Raw genomic sequence first — 16850 nt, 5'->3', positions numbered from 1 at the left:
GTTTTGTTTACCTGGAAGCTTTTTATCTCTCCTTCTTATTTCAATGATAGCCTAGCTGGAAATAGTATTCTTGGCTGCATGTTTTTTTCATTTAGTGCTCTGAATATATCATGCCAGTTCTTTTTGGCCTGCCAGGTCTCTGTGGATAAGTCTACTGCCAGTCTAATATTTCTAGTATTGTATGTTACAGACTTCTTGTCCGGAGCTGCTTTCAGAATTTTCTCTTTGTCACTAAGACTTGACAGTTGTATTATTAGATGACAGGGTGTGGACCTTTTTATTGAATTTGAGGGGGCTTCTCTGTGCCTCCTGGATTTTGATGCTTGTTCTCTTTGTCATATTAGGGAAATTCTCTACTATAATTCACTCTAATATACCTTCTGCCCCTCTCTCACTTTCTTCTTCTTCTGGAATCCCAATTATTCTAATACTATTTAGTTTTATGGTCTCATTTATCTTTCAAATTCTCCCCTCGTGGTCTAGTAGTTGATGTTTCTCTTTTGCTCAACTTTTTATAGAAGACAGAGAATTGGTCTTCTATATTACTATTTCTCTCTTCTGCCTCATTTATCCTAGCAGTAAGAGCCTCCATATTTTATTGTACCTCATTAATAGCTTTTTTAAATTTTAACTTGGTTAGATTTTAGTTCTTTTCTTTCTCAGAAAGGGCTTTTATTTCTCTAGACAGCGTTTTTCTAGTATCTTCCATGTTCTTCTGAGCCCATCTAGCACCTTCAGAATCATCATTCTGAATTTTAGTTCTGGTATATTACCAACATCCATATTGGTTAGGTCCCTAGGTCCTGGTAGTGCCTCCTGTCCTTCATTTTTTGTGGTGAGTTTTTCTACCTTGTTATTTTAGTCAGATAAGAATATATGGACGAGAGAATAAAATACTAAAAGGGTGGCAGAGACCCCAGAAAAATGTTTTCTAACCAAATCAGAAGAGATCCAAAACTTGGTGGAGAAGAAAGGGGAAAAGCAAATATAAATATATATATATATTTGGTCTCAGGTACTGCGGGATGACAGAAAGACCGGGATGTCTGAGTGTGCTAGAGCGGCCAGGTATCGGAGCAGGGAAGCTGACTACAGAGACAGAGCCAAGGAGTGAGTTTTCAGATCAGGTTTACCTTAAACCGTGATCCGTGATTATATAAATATATATATATATATATATATATATATATATATATATATAAACCAAATCAGAAGAGATCCAAAACTGGGGGGAGAAGAAAGGTGGAAAATAATTAATTAATTATATATTATATATTTATAATATATAACATTATATATAATATTATTATATATAATGTTATATAATTATATATAATGTTATATAATATATATTATATTATATAATATAATAATTTTATATATCTTTATTTATTTATTTATATTAGACTGGTGAATAGAATGGAACCACCCACTTGATTTTGGGTGTATTTTGATCTCTTAGAAGAAACTACCTCCAAAAGTTTTAAAGAAAGAAAAACTTATGTATTTACAATAATAAGGGTAAACATGATGAAGGGATGGAATATGATTATGAAGATGAAAATTTTTTAAAAATTCTAAAAAAGGAATTTATAAGATAATTTGGAAAAAGAAAGAAAAAAAAAAGAGGAGGGAATGTGCTCAGGTTGGAGCCTAGAACAAAGCCATGTGGTAGATTAGGTTATATTTGATCTATTAGAAGAAATTGTATCCCGAAGTTTTTTAGAAACAAAACCTATATTTATACAAAAATAAGGTTAAATTCAATGAAGGGATAAAGTATAACAATGAAGGTTTAAAAAGATTTTTTATAAAGGTATTTTTAAGATAAACTCATTAAAATATGTTAAAAAAGGAAAGATAAAAAGTTGAAAAAATAGAGTAAAAAAATAAATTAAAAAAAAAATTAACTTTGCAAGACTAAAGGATCATGGGGAAAAAGCCATGAATTCTATGCATTGCTTTCCTCTTGTTCTGGAGTTCAGCCATTCTCATTGATTTGTTGGCTGGATGTTCTTGCTGATCTTCTGCGGGAGGGGTCTGTCACAGTGCTTCTCAAGTGTCTTTGCCTGAGGCAGAATTGCACCACCCTTTCCAGGGACTGGTCTAAGTAATCTGCTCGAGTTCGCTCTCAGAGCTTTTGTTCCCTGAACACTTTGAAGGTCAGGAATGAAAATGGCGGCCTCCCAAACTCTGGCCCAAAGGAGCTGAGAGCTCGGGGCCCCACTCCTCAGTGTGCACTCAGAGAAAAGCAGTCAATCACTCCTGTCTCTCTGGCTTCTGGCCACACTCTAAGCTCACCTGGCCTGTGACTAAGCATTTCTATCTCTGGCGCACAGCCCCATTTGGAATCTCCACACCCAGCACAGTCCTCCCACGCTGGGAAGGTGAGTCTCCTGGATTTGCCACTTGTGGGGTCTCTGCTAGAAGAGCAGTGGCCTGACTGTGCCTTGGATCACGGTTTAAGGTAAACCTGATCTGAAAACTCACTCCTTGGCTCTGTCTCTGTAGTCAGCTTCCCTGCTCCGATACCTGGCAGCTCTAGCACACTCAGACATCCCGGTCTTTCTGTCATCCCGCAGTACCTGAGACCACACTGTCCCCATGAGGGCTCCACCCCTGCTTAGCCTCTGAATCGGTGTCCCTCAGTGGAGCAGACTTCTAAAAGTTCTGATTTTGTGCTCTGCTGCTCCACGGCTTGCCAGGAGCCAGCCCCTCTCCCCATGGTCTATCTTCCTGTCACTTTGGATTCATTTCTCTACACGTCCTACTTTTCAAAAAGTGATCAGTTTTCTGTTCCTAGAATTGCTGCTCTTCTTTTCTTCTATCTCCTGTTGAGTTTGTAGGTGTTTGGAATGGTTTGATACCTTTCTAGCTGAACTCCTGGGATCCGATATCATTTCAGTCTATTATTCTTCCAACATCTTGGCGCACCCCACCTCCCCCACCTATCTGGCAATTTCTCAGATTTTCTTTGTTTTTGATGACCTTGACAGTGTTGAGGTATATTGGTTTTGTATCTTGTACAGTGTTATTCAGTTTAGATTTGTCTTTCTTCATCATTAAACTGGGATTATATGTTCTTTGGCAGAAGCCCACAAAAGTAGAATGCCATTTTATTTGTATCATATTAAAGGTTCATACTATTGACAGGACTTGACTGTTGAGGTTGACCTTGATCAGCTGACTGAAATAGTGTTTGTCAGATTTTTCCATTATAAGGTTACTCTTTCGCCTCTTTGTCTTCTGTAGTTTTTGGAAGGAAGTTACTGTGACCAGTCCAGAATTAAGGAGTAGGGAGTGATGCTCAACCTCACTGAAAGTAGAGTATATATATAAATTATTTGGCATTCTTCTGAATGGGACATTTGTCACTTTCCCCCCATTTGTTATTCAATTATTTTTTATATCAGTACAAAATCATGGGTATTTATTTTATATTTTGGTTATGATTCAGTGCTACCTTGTTTTGTTACTCAAATTGTTCCAGCTCTGACAACTGGGAGCTCTTTCAGTTGGTGCCTAGCTGTCTTTTTTTTTTTTTTTTTTTAAGATTTTATTTATTTATTTGTCAGAGAGAGGGAGAGAGAGTGAGCGAGCACAGGCAGACAAAGTGGCAGGCAGAGGGAGAAACAGGCTCCCTGCCGAGCAAGGAACCCAATGTGGGACTCGATCCCAGGATGCTGGGATCATAACCTGAGCCAAAGGCAACCGCTTAACCAACTGAGCCACCCATGTGTCCCGGTGCCTATCTGTCTTTGACATACTCTCATTAGTGTGTGTGTGTCCATCTGTCTATGTACTTGGACATTGCCTTCATTTCTGGTTCTACAAGATGATCAGGATTATCTTGTGTATTTCCTGCCACTATTCTAGACTCAGACATTTTTCCAAGTTGTGGAATTTTGGTTCCTTTTCTTTTCTTTTTAAAGATTTATTTATTTTAGAGAAAGAGAGAGAGTGTTAGCACAAGTAGGAAGGTTAGGGAGATGGAGAGAAAATCTCAAGCAGACTGTACTGAGCATGGGGTGTAACACAGGGCTGGCTCTCCTGACCCAAAGATCATGACCTGAGCCCAAACTGAGAGTCAGACCCTCAACCAAATGTGCCACCCAGGTGCCCCTCTTGGTTCCCATTTTTGAAGAATGTTATTAGAAACTAAGATCTCTGTGGTAGATATGCTCATTGCTACTAGGGTGTTGTTACTTCTAGGTTCTCTCAACTGACAGAGCAAAGATCGTGTCTACACAATTGCCTTTTCAGGAACTAAAACACTGTCTATATATTGATTAATATAATTAATATATACTTACCTAAATAATTGTTCATTATCTTCTTAAAGTACATAGCCTCTGTAGGTTTGTTATTCTGAATCCTGGTAACTGGAAACATACTTTATATCTTCAAGAAGTAATCCTTAAAATTCTACATTTAGAAGAAATAATTTTCTTTCCTATGCATTGTCTTTATTAGTGCTTTGTTACTGATTTATTGCCTGGTAATGGTAATTAAGGTACAGTTGAATATTGGAAAAACTTTCAGCAATATTGTGATTTGAAAATCACATGTTCTTTTGATTAAAAATCTTTTAAAAAAATCTGCTGAGGAAGCTACTTTAAGTAAGCAAGACCACCCCATGCTATTTTAAAAAATATAATCACCTTTATAGAAAAGTGAGGAGTCTTAGAAAATTTGGAGAATACAAATATATTCACATATGTTTTAAATAATGTTGAATACTTTAAAAATTACAATAAACTAAAACTATTTGGCAAATCAAATATGAAATATTTCACAGGATTGTCTCCAATAATAGGAAGCCCTATAAGGATTAAAATATTCTAGCTTAAGAGCTTAACTTTTTTTCTCTTTGAAATATACTTAAAATGTCTTTAGAGTCATGTTGGCTAACTGAACGTAATTTTTTTTTAATGTGAAAAAAAAATAAAATGTCTTTAGAATCTTCAACAGACATCTGACCTAAATTTAATTTTTCTATTTTGTATCAACTTTGTAATTATTATTATATACATGAATTTTTTTAGCATGTAAAATATTGATAAACTTAGAGATACTAAGTGGTATAATTCATTATTTGCCCCTGTTAAATTGGCCCTGCATATCATGTGGCAGAAGTTAAAGTGCCTATTTTTTTAAGTGCCTATTTTTATGATTATGAAATATTTTAGGTACACAAAAATCTATACAGTAATATCATGAGCATATTTGCAGCCAACATAGAGCTTATGAAGAAAAGAGTTATTACAGAAATAGTTGGTACCTCTTGTTTTCCCTCATCCTATAAGCTTTCTTTCTAGAATAACCACCACCATGAATTTGTGATTATCACTCTCCTGCATGCTCTTATAATTTTAGGATATGTGTGTCGATCCATAAACACTATATAGTAAAATGTTGCATCTTTTTTTGCTTTAATAAATACATGGCATCATCTTGTGTATATCATTTAGCAGCCTAATTTTTTTCATTCCAAATCATTTTTTTGAGGCTCGTCTATGTTTTCTACCTAACTATACATCAGGGGTTAGTAAATTACAGCCTGCAGGCTAGAGCTGTATCACTGCCTGTCTTTGTAAAATTGTATTGGAATATTAGCCATGGGATGTAGTATGACATATATGGTCTTTTCTGCTTTCTTGCCATACAACAGAGTTGGGTAGTTCTGACAGAAGCTCTATGAACTACAGAGCCCAAGATATTTACTACCTGGTCCCTTATAGGAGAAATTTGTTGACTCCTGCTCTAGATCATTCATTCAGCCTGTTTGGTATATAGCATTCTATTATATGAATATAATGTAATTATAAACATTAGTTTTTCTCTCCTAGGTAATCATACTTTTTTGAATGTAAATGTTTCTAGCTTTTTTGTTTTTTCCTGTGATTTCTTTCCTTCACAGATTGACTAGTCTGAGGATTCTACTCTTACATGGAATAGAAAAGTATCAATGAGGCTTATCAACACAGTGTGTAAAATATAAGTATGAGAATATTGAATGAAAGTTTTGTAAATTCCTCTAAATAGTCCATGTGCTAATTTTTAGCTTGCATTACAGCATGGAGGTCTTTTCTCTTGATTTCCATTGCTTAGCTATACCCCTGCTCATTAGAGTTTCTTTTGGGGCAGTGAAGTGTTCCTGTATTTATATGCAACCAAATGTAGCAGAGGCCATGGAAAATGTGAAGCCGAAGAAATATAGGTTGATCCCTCAGCGCATTACCCATTGCTCTTGGCAAAATCTCAACTCTGTTATAGGAAAAATAGAAAGGTGTGACCTTCAAAAGAAACCAGTGAAATGCTCACTGAGACAGACGCCCAACAAAAACACTGCCTCAAATGAATTACAGATTGATGATGGAATTGAAAAGAGAGAAGTTAATGCTGAAAAAATCCTTCAACTGTTCTTTAAAGGATCAAGGGAATGAAATACACCTGCTTGCTGGTAAACATGCATCGCAAGACATTTCCATCTATCATTTCATGTTCTGAAAGGCAGCAATGCTATTCTGATTTCAGAATCTTGAATTTCCTTAACGAGTTCTCTGCTGGAATATCACAAGCTGTTCTATTAAATCAGTTTCAGGAGACTTAAGCAGGATTTGTATTAAAGTCATTGTATATCTATCATTTTGGTTGAAGAAAAAGCGAGACTGGCTAAAGGAGAATGCATTGTGGCATCCCCATACCTGAATTTGTTCTATTTTTCAACTTTCTCCTCACACAAGTGTTTCCTAATGTGGGCTGAAGCCATCCATTTAAGTATGACTTATTCATGCTCAAAAAGTGATTGATTTAGACAGCCAATGAAATGCTGAACTCCCTATTCCTACTGCTTGACATACTTGCACTACAGATACTGATGGTTTAAAGCAGCAAGATTGACTATATAGAGGATCAGCGGGAATGCCAAGATGGATCAGTGACAGCCACGGTGACTTTTAAATGCAGTGATAACCATAAAAGTGCCTGGGTGAAATGGTACTATGGAAGTCTGTCTATCCTTCACAGTGGCTTCTATAGAGGATCCCGGGGGTTTTCAAGCCACATGTGCATGCTGCTTTCTTACCAGTGGGTTAGCAAAAGTTATACTGGTACTAGTATATTGAAGTCCATCTTAAGTATCACCACTAGGTACAAAGAATTAGCAAATACTCAAGCACATGCAAGGGTGTTAGGAGAGAAGAAAGCTGATTTTCCAAACCTAGACAATTAAGAGATCATTTCTAGGGATTAAAAATGTTTTCCATCTTTAAGCACAAACTTACCCTAACACCAAATCATAAGGTGTCGTTAAAATGGTGTTCTCTTTGTAAAGAAAAATTAACCTTTTTTTAAACAAGAATTTTAACTATAGCAATCAATCCATAGGCAACATTTACCTCCTGAAAAGGAAATTTAAAGATATGTTTATTTGAGAGTGAGAGAGAGAGAGAGAGAGCATGGGGTGGGGGGTGAGGGTCAGAGGGAGAAGCAGACTTCCTGCTGAGCAGAAAGTCCAGTACAGGACTCTACCTTGATACTCCAGGATCATGACCTGAACCGAAGACAGTCGCTTAACCAATTGAGTCAACCAGGCACCTGGAAACAAATTTTTTTTCTAGTAGGCTCCCTGCCCAGTGTGGAGCCCAGTGCAGGCCTTGAACCATGACCCTGAGATCAAGACCTGAACTGAGACGGAGAGTTAGACACTTAACCAGCTGAGCCACCCAGGAGCCCCTGAAAAAAAAGAAATTTTAAAAAAGTGTTTTGCTTTGCTTCCTTTGGAAGACTTCCATATGGAAGTTTATATATCAGCCAAACATATTTTAGAATTATGGAGGAGGTCTCATTTCTCTCTCCCTCTTTCCCTCTTTTCTTTCACAATTATTTCATTATTTATTGGACACCAGTAAATAGACATTAAGCACTAGAGGGACTGATAGTCATATGTATTGTGCAATGATATATGTCCAGCATCTTTTCTAACTGGTTTATTCGTGTGTTTTTTCAGTGGCTGAAGGTTCTACCACCACTGATACTAGATGTATTAATCCATAATTTACCTAATTTACCCAACATATGTCATTTCTGCCTTCATGGAGTTTGTGTCTGGTGATTTTTTTCCAGGAATTTTCTACTTAAATAAGTGGCACAGGGAATTATTTTAAGGACAGTAAACAGTTCCTAAATAATAATTTGAAAAGCCAGATGAGAAGCTAAGCAGCATAAGTTTTTCATCCTGTATGTCTTGGATCTGTTAGGACACCTTCAGTGTCTTCAGAAGTATGTGCTAAATTGTTATTCTCAACATCACAAGTTCTGCAAGACATAAAGGATACCAAAGGTTGTCTCTATTTTACAAGCTATAGAAGTACAAGCTATACAAGCTATAGAAGTATAGAAGAGAAACCTTAAAAAAGTAAATGAAAATATGACAATTTGCTAGTAAGGATTGAGCAAGCTATGTTACAATTGGAACTAAACATAGTTACAGCAGTTATAATTCTAAGCCCCAATTTATTTATCTGAAAGATAGTGTTAACAACATACCAACTTCCATATAGGCTTTGAGTATTAAATAAAATATCATACAAAATGCTTATCATAGTGTCTCTCTAATGGTAAATACTCCAAGAAAGTTATGTACTACTGGTCCACAGTCACCACCACTCTGATCACCATCCAACAAACGGAATTGAATAGTAGCTTCAAAGAGAGTATAATATACAATTAAGGAAATCAGTAATAACCTAGATGTCCATTTTCCACTTTTATGTGCTGGTTGATTGCTTTCCATACTAAGTCAATCAAGCAATTCTGATTTCTATAAAATGGTTATACCAGGCATCCTATAATTTTTATAATCTTGACTGATGGTTTAATGGGGTTAACAGGAAGAATCATGTCCCACAGCACACAAAATTTTACTAAAAACATTCCCATAAATATTTTTATATCCCCAATTCTGTGCTTCTTCTTTGTCACTAATGATTCTTTCTCTTCCTACTCTACCTTGTGTCCACACTGTGTGCTTCCCTCTTCATATCTGTGTAGAACAATCTTGCTCTGGACACAAATTTGAATATGACACTCATCTGAATTTTCTGTCCAGCAATCTATCTTATAATCAGCAGAATGTTCTCAGCTTAAAAGAAACTTATGTTGTTAACTCTGGTTATTAAGTATTACATGAAAATAGAATTGATGGTATTTTCGCTAAGATAATTTCTAAGCCAAGAGGATACAATTTTCTCCATATCATTGTACCAAATACAAGAAATTTAAAAAGGAGTCGATCAGTTATGGTGATTGCCATTTAGGAGTTTTGAACTGAGAAAATGCTATTGAATTTGGTGAAGAGATAGCTGATCTTTGGCAGAATAATTTCAGCAATAATCCTGGAGCTGAAAAACCAGATTGTGTCATTCCTTCAGCAAAAAAAAAAAATGTGTCTTTACCGCTTCCAAATACATGTGATTATATTGCAATTTTAGAGCCAAAAAGGAAAATGGTTAAGGAATGAACAGATGGTAATTAAATGGAGGCAGGAGCCAAAATTACTCTTTCAAAAAGTTTATTAGTGAGGAAAAATAGTGGATCAAAGATTGTGCAATATCAAGGAATAGCTTTTTTTTTTTAAAGAAAGATTGAATAGAAATGATTATATTGAAGATGATGAAGAGAACTGTGAAATGGAAAGCAAAAGGGGAAAAAACTCTGGAAAATATTTCTTATATTTATCTAGAAGGGAAAAACATAAGAAAGGATAAGTATGTGGAGAAACTTCGGGGATGGTACAAATGGTGGAGTTACAGAGAAATATTGAGGTGTCAAGAGAGCTGAAAGAAATTGGACCAAGTTTTCTACTTTTTCCAGACCTTAAAGGGAGTGGGGGAAACTTTTAAAAAAATTTGGTGTGAAGAATAAAATCTAGTGTGAAGAAAGTTGTATTGGTTGCTCTTGGTGCTTCATCAACATCCCCTTTACTGGTAGTGTACCCAGTCCTGACTGCTGTGAATATTGGCTGCTAACTTCTCACAGCTGTACCCCCTTTAGAATATGACCACCCTCAGCTGGAGACCCCAGCCAGGCATTGACAGAGAAGTACCAAAACACCAACTGCCTTGACTCAAGGTGGGACCGTCTCCATGGGTGCAACTCATGATCCAGAGCTTTGCAGTGGAACAGAATAGGCTCCAGGTGGAACACATTCCTCCTTGCATTTTCTCCCCCTGCCCTAGCCTGCTTCCTCATGTCCTTACTCCTCAGGGCATTAAATTTAATAAACCACTGGGACAAGAATCCCCATATTGGGTCCAGCTTTAGGGCACAGGAATGTATAAAAGAATCAGGGAACTGCAGAGAGGGTTTGATGGATGTCAAGCAAGCTAATTTGAGGTGGAGTCTATGAGAGTATCATGGTGGTTGGATTTTTGCTCATTTTACCTTATTTTTTAGCTGTCCTCAGCAGTCACAAATGGAAGAAGTAGAAGGAGCTAATAGAGTAATATGAAAAGTAATTGGTGGTTCTAGAGAAGGAAGATGAATAATTTAGTTAATAGAGTAAATAGAGTTAATAGAGTTAAATTTAAAGTAATTGGTGGTTCTAGAGAAGGAAACTCTGAAAAATCTGACAATGAGATCTAAACTGGGAGGGGATACGTAAAATCCAACGGTAGAGCTATTAGGTAAGAGTGATAAAATGAGAAAGCAGAAATTCTTTCCTTCACATCAGTTATATTTTCTCTTTGCTTTTACCTATGGGTTCTCTGTAGTTCTTCAGATTCTGACCTCACCCTCAGATAATCCTGGATAGCCCAGAGAAGCAAGGTCATCCCTTTGGGATATGACAGTCTCAGTTGTCTTTGACAAATTTAATGACCATCCCTTACCCCAGGAAAGATGAAGTTGCATGTTACATGATGTTGTAAATATATTGGAAAACATCTGTCAGTTAACTGGACCAGTTACCAGAAAGTAAGAAAATATCAGCATCAATTCTTGCTTATTCTTTTTTCTAGTCTATTATATTAAAGGTTTGATGATTGAACTAATATCCTTCCATTGGGTTGATTTCCTTAAACACTCCAGTGGACTCCACCCAAAGTATAGGTTATTTAAAAATATATACTGCCCACTCTCTCACCTCTCAAGTCAGGGCTTTTTTGGGAGGAAAAAATGGATCGGGTTTGACTGAGGAATAATAGCACTTCCAAAAACTTTTGTCAAAATGAGGTCCATATTCTCATATCTCAATATCTGTATAAAGATCATTTTCCTTTTATTGTTAAGAACTCTGATGCATAAGATTACGCACTGTGGTATGGAAATTCTGAAAGCATATTAGAATAGGAATATGGATCACAAGGTTTTAGTCTCAGCCTAGAAGAATTCTCGTTCAGTGACGAGGACATCGTTGTAACTGTTGAGCATTGCCCATTCATCTGCTACAGTCAGTGTAAATAAAAGATAGAGATGTGTAGTTCCTATTGAATTATGTTTCTCATTGTGATTTTTTGATTGATATAAAACTGAGCAACAAGTATTTATCATAAAACACAATTGCAGTCTTCTCTTTTTTAATGCACTTCTGAAGGTGCACATTTTACTTACTGCATTCAGGAAAAAAAGGCTTGCATTTTACTCCAAGGGCTGGGTCATACTGTTTGATAGATCTTTTTTTTTTATAAATAGGAACTCTGTTGCTAAGATGATATCAAACAGCCATGGAACAAAACAAAAATAGCATTTGGAGACAAAAAAGGAAGTTTTTTATTTGTTTTACACATGCTTACATCTAGGAATTCAAAAGAACTTGAGAAGTGTGAGACACAAAATTGTGTCCTCCAAATTTACATCATTGAATGAATATCCATGTTGTAGGATCTATTAAGAAAATGTCAAAAGGTAGAATGTATTTAAATGATCCCAAAGAGAATTCTACCTTTCCATGTTTTGAATATGATGCAGTTTTGGTAAGAATAAAAAGTTAAGCTCATTCAAATTATACAAGGTAGAGTGAAGCAAGCAAAGAGATTGAGGAGAACATTATTGTCCTTGATGCATCGATGAGCTAACTGAGGAAGACAAAGAGTCAAATAATAAATGCTACATTTTGAGCATATGTAATTAATACTACAGAAACACAAGAAGAGGACTTCATGGGACTACAATAGTCAGCAAGCCTTCAGAAAAGAATTTCATTATTTTAGGGTTGTTAAGGAGCATGACTTTGTTGGATGAAATAGAAAACAACATTGGATAAATACACTGCTATCGGGACTGAAAATTATGGGGCACCTGGGTGTCTCAGTAAGTTAAGTGACTACCATTGGCTCATTCAGCTCAGGTCATGATTCCAGGGTCCTGTGATTGAGCCTCATGTTGGGCTCCCCACTCAGCAGTGAGTCTGTTTTTTCCCACTTCCTCTGCCCCTTGGCCTGCTTGTGCTTTCTGTCTCTCAAACAAGTAAATAAAGTCTTTAAAAAAAAAAAAAAGGATTGTAAAAGGAGGTATAAACAAAGAAAGACTTCACGTTCTAAAGGTTAGGATTTCACAGAGGACAACAGCTGCCACCATGTATCCCTTAATGTGTGCTATGGCTGGTGTTTCTCAAATGCTTTTTTAGCATCTATTGAGAGTATCATATGGTTCTTGTTCTTTCTTTTATTAACGTATTGTATCACATTGATTGATTTGGGAATGTTGAACCAACCTTGCAGCCCAAGAATAAACCCTACTTGGTCGTGGTGAATAATCCTTTTAATGTACTGTTGGGTCCTATTGGCTAGTATTTTGGTGAGAATTTTCACATCTGTGTTCATCAAGGATATTGATCTCTAATTCTCCATTTTGGTGAGGTCTTTGTCTGGTTTTGGGATCAAGGTAATGCTGGCCTCATAAAATGAGTTTGGAAGTTTTCCTTCCACTTCTATTTTTTGGAAGTTTCAGAAAAATAGGTATTAATTCTTTTTTAAATGTTTGGTAGAATTCCTCTGGGAAACTGTCTGGCCCCAGGCTGTTTTTTGTTGGGATATTTTTGATGACTGCTTCAATCTCCTTGCTGGTTATGGGTCTGTTCAGGTTTTCTATTTCTTTTTAGTTCAGTTTTGGTAGTTTTTTTGTCTCTAGGAATGCATCCATTTCTTTCAGACTGTCAAATTTGCTGGCATATAGTTGCTCATAACATGTTCTTATAATTGTTTGTATTTTTTGGGTGTTGGTGGTGTTCTCTCTTCTTTCATTCATGATTTTATTTATTTGGGTTCTTTCTCTTTTCTTTTTGATAAGTCTGGCCAGGGGTTTATCAACCTTATTAATTCTTTCAAAGAACCAGCTCCTAGTTTCATTGGTCTGTTTTACTGTTCTTTTGGTTTCTATTTCATTGATTTCTGCCCTGATCTTTATGATTTCTATTCTCCTGCTGGGTTTGGGCTTTCTCCAGCTCCTTTAGGTGTAGGATTGGGTTGTGTATTTGAGACCTTTCTTGTTTCTTGAGAAAAGCTTGTATCAATATATACTTTCTTCTCAGGATCGCCTTTGATGTGACTCACAGATTTCAAACAGTTGTGTTTTCATTTTCATTTGTTTCCATGAATTTTTTCAATTCTTCTTTAATTTCCTCAATGACCCATTAATTCTTTAGTAGGAGACATGTTAGCCTCCATGTATTTGGGTTCTTTCCAACTTTCCTTTTGTGATTGAGTTCTAGCTTCAGAGCATTGTGCTTTAAAAATAGGCAGGGAATGATCCCAATCTTTTGGTACCAGTTGAGACTTTATTTGTGATCAGGATGTGATCTTTCCTGGAGAATGTCCCATGTGCACTAGAGAAGAATGTATATTCTTCTGTTGTTTTGGATGTAGTGTTCTGAATATATCTATGATTTCCATCTGGTCCAGTGTATCACTTTATTTCCTTGTTGATCTTTTGCTTGGATTATCTATTTTAGTGAGGAGCCTGTTATAGTCTCTATTATTGTTTTATTGTTGATGTGTTTCTTTGATTTTGTTATTAATTGGTTTATGTAGTTGGCTGCTCCTGTGTTAGGGGCATAGATATTTAAAATTGTTAGATCTTCTTGTTGGACAGACCCTTTATGTATGATATAGTGTTCTTCCTCATATCTTACTTTTTTTTTTAAGATTTTATTTATTTATTTGTTAGAGTGAGAGAGAGAGAGAGAATGAGCACAGGCAGACAGAGTGGCAGGCAGAGGCAGAGGGAGAAGCAGGCTCCCTGCTGAGCAAGTCCCAATGTGGGACTCGATCCCAGGATGCTGGGACCATGACCTGAGCTGAAGGCAGCCACTCAACCAAATGAGCCACCCATCTCATGAGCGTCACATCTCATCTCTTATTATAGTCTTTGGCTTAAAATCTAATTTACCTGATATAAGGATTGCCACCCCAGCTTTTGTTTTTGATGGCCATTAGCATGGTAAATTGTTTTCCACCCTTTCACTTTATATCTGGAGGTGTCTTTAGGTCTAAAATGAGTTTCTTATAGACAACATATTGATGGGTTTTGGTTTTTTAACCATTCTGATGCCCTGTGTCTTTTGATTGGGGGCATTTAGCCCCTTTACATTCAGGGTAACTATTGAAAGATATGAATTTAGTGCAATTGTATTGCTTGTAAGGTGACTGTTACTGTATATTGTCTCTGTTCCTTTCTGTTCTACTATTTTTAGGCTCTCTCTTTGCTTCAAGGACCCCTTTCAATACTTCTTGTAGGGCTGGTTTGGTGTTTTCAAATTCTTTCAATTTTTGTTCGTTTGTTTGGAATCTTTTTATCTCTCCTTCTATTTTCAATGATAGCCTAGTTGGATATAGTATTCTTACCTACCTGTTTTTCTCATTTAGTGCTCTGAATATATCATAACAGTCCTTTCTGGCCTGCCAGATCTCTGTGGATAAGTCTGCTGCCAATCTAATATTTCGAGCATTGTATGTTACAGACTTCTTGTCCAGAGATGCTTTCAGAATTTTCTCTTTGTCTTCAAGACCTGTCAGTTTTACTCTTAGATGATGAGGTGTGGACCTATTTTTTTTTATTTTGAGGGGGTTCTCTGTGCCTCCTGGATTTTGATGTTTGTTGCCTTTGCCATATTAGGGAAATTCTCTACTCTAATTCGCTCCAATATACCTTCTGCCCCTCTCTCACTTCCTTCTTCTTCTGGAATCATTTTATTCTAATATTGTTTCATCTTATGGTATCACTTTTCTCTTGAATTCTCCCTTCATCGTCCAGTAGTTGCTTTTCTCTCTTTAGCTCAGCATCTTTATTTTCTGTCATTTGGTCTTCTATATTACAAATTCTCTCTTCTGCCTCATTTATCCTAGCAGTAAGAGCCTCTATTTTTCAATCGTACCTCATTAATAGCTTTTTTTATTCCAACTTGTTTAGATTTTTATTCTTTTATTTCTCCAGAAAGGGTTTTTATTTCTCCATAAATGGTTTCTCTAATATCTTCCATGCCTTTTTTGAGCCCAGCTAGCACCTTGAGAATCATCATTCTGAACTCTAGTTCTGACATATTACCAATGTCCATATTGATTAGGTTCCCTAGCCATTGGTACTGCCTCTTATTTTTTTTGTGGTGAGTTTGTCCGTCCTGTCATTTTTTTTTTTTTTTAAACAGAGATCACAAGTAGGCAGAGAGGCAGGCAAAGAGAGAGGAGAAAGCAGGCTCTCTGCTGAGCAGACAGCCCGATATGGGGCTCAATCCTAGGACTCTGGGATCATGACCTGAGCTGAAGGCAGAGGCTTAACCCACTGAGCCACTCAGGTGCCCCCGTCTTGTCATTTTATCCAGATAAGAATATATGGATGAGAGAAAAAATACTAAAAGGGTGGCAGAGACCCCAGAAAATGCATTCTAACCATGTCAGAAGAGATCCAAACTGGGGCAGAAGAAAGAGGGAAAAAAAGAAAAAGGAAAAGAAAAAAAATTATGTGTATATATATATATATATATGATATATATATAAATATATATGAAAAAAAATTATGTGTATATATATGTATACATAATTTTTTTTCATATATTTTTTTCATATATATATGAAATATATTTATATATTTATATATTTATTTCATATATATATGTATACATATATATACACATACATATATATATAATTTTTTCATATATATATGTATACATATATATACACATATATATGTACATATATATACATATATATGTACATACATATATACATGTACATATATACATATACATATATATGTACATATATATACATATATACACATATTTTTATATATATACACATATATATAATATATATACATATATATGTATATATATTAGACTGGTCAATAGAACAGAGCCACCTACTTGATTTTGGGTGTATTTTGGTCTCTTAGAAGAAATTGCCTCCCAAAATTTTAAAGAAAGAAAAACTTATATGTATATGAAAATAAGGGTAAACACAATGAAGGGATGGAATATGACTATAAAGATGAAAATTTTAAAAAATTCTAAAATAGGAATTGATAAGTTGGTTGGAAAAAGAAAAAAAAAAAAGGAGGGAATGTGCTCAGGCTGGAGACTAGAATAAAGCCATGTGTTAGATTGGGGTATATTTGATCTATTAGAAGAAACTGTATCCCAAAATCTTTATGGAAAAAAAAACCTATATTTATACCAAAAATAAGTTAAATACAACAAAGGGACAAAATATGACTGTAACAATGGAGGTTTAAAATGTCTTTTTTTTTTTAAGAAAGTTATTGTTAAGATCAACTAGTTAAAAAATGCTAGAAGAGGAAAGAGGAAATGTTTAAAAAAATAGAATAAGAAAAAATATAAAAATTAACTTTGC

Source organism: Meles meles, chromosome 10, assembly GCF_922984935.1.
Source record: "Meles meles chromosome 10, mMelMel3.1 paternal haplotype, whole genome shotgun sequence".
Lineage (NCBI taxonomy): Eukaryota > Metazoa > Chordata > Mammalia > Carnivora > Mustelidae > Meles > Meles meles.
This window is presented reverse-complemented; position numbering follows the sequence as displayed.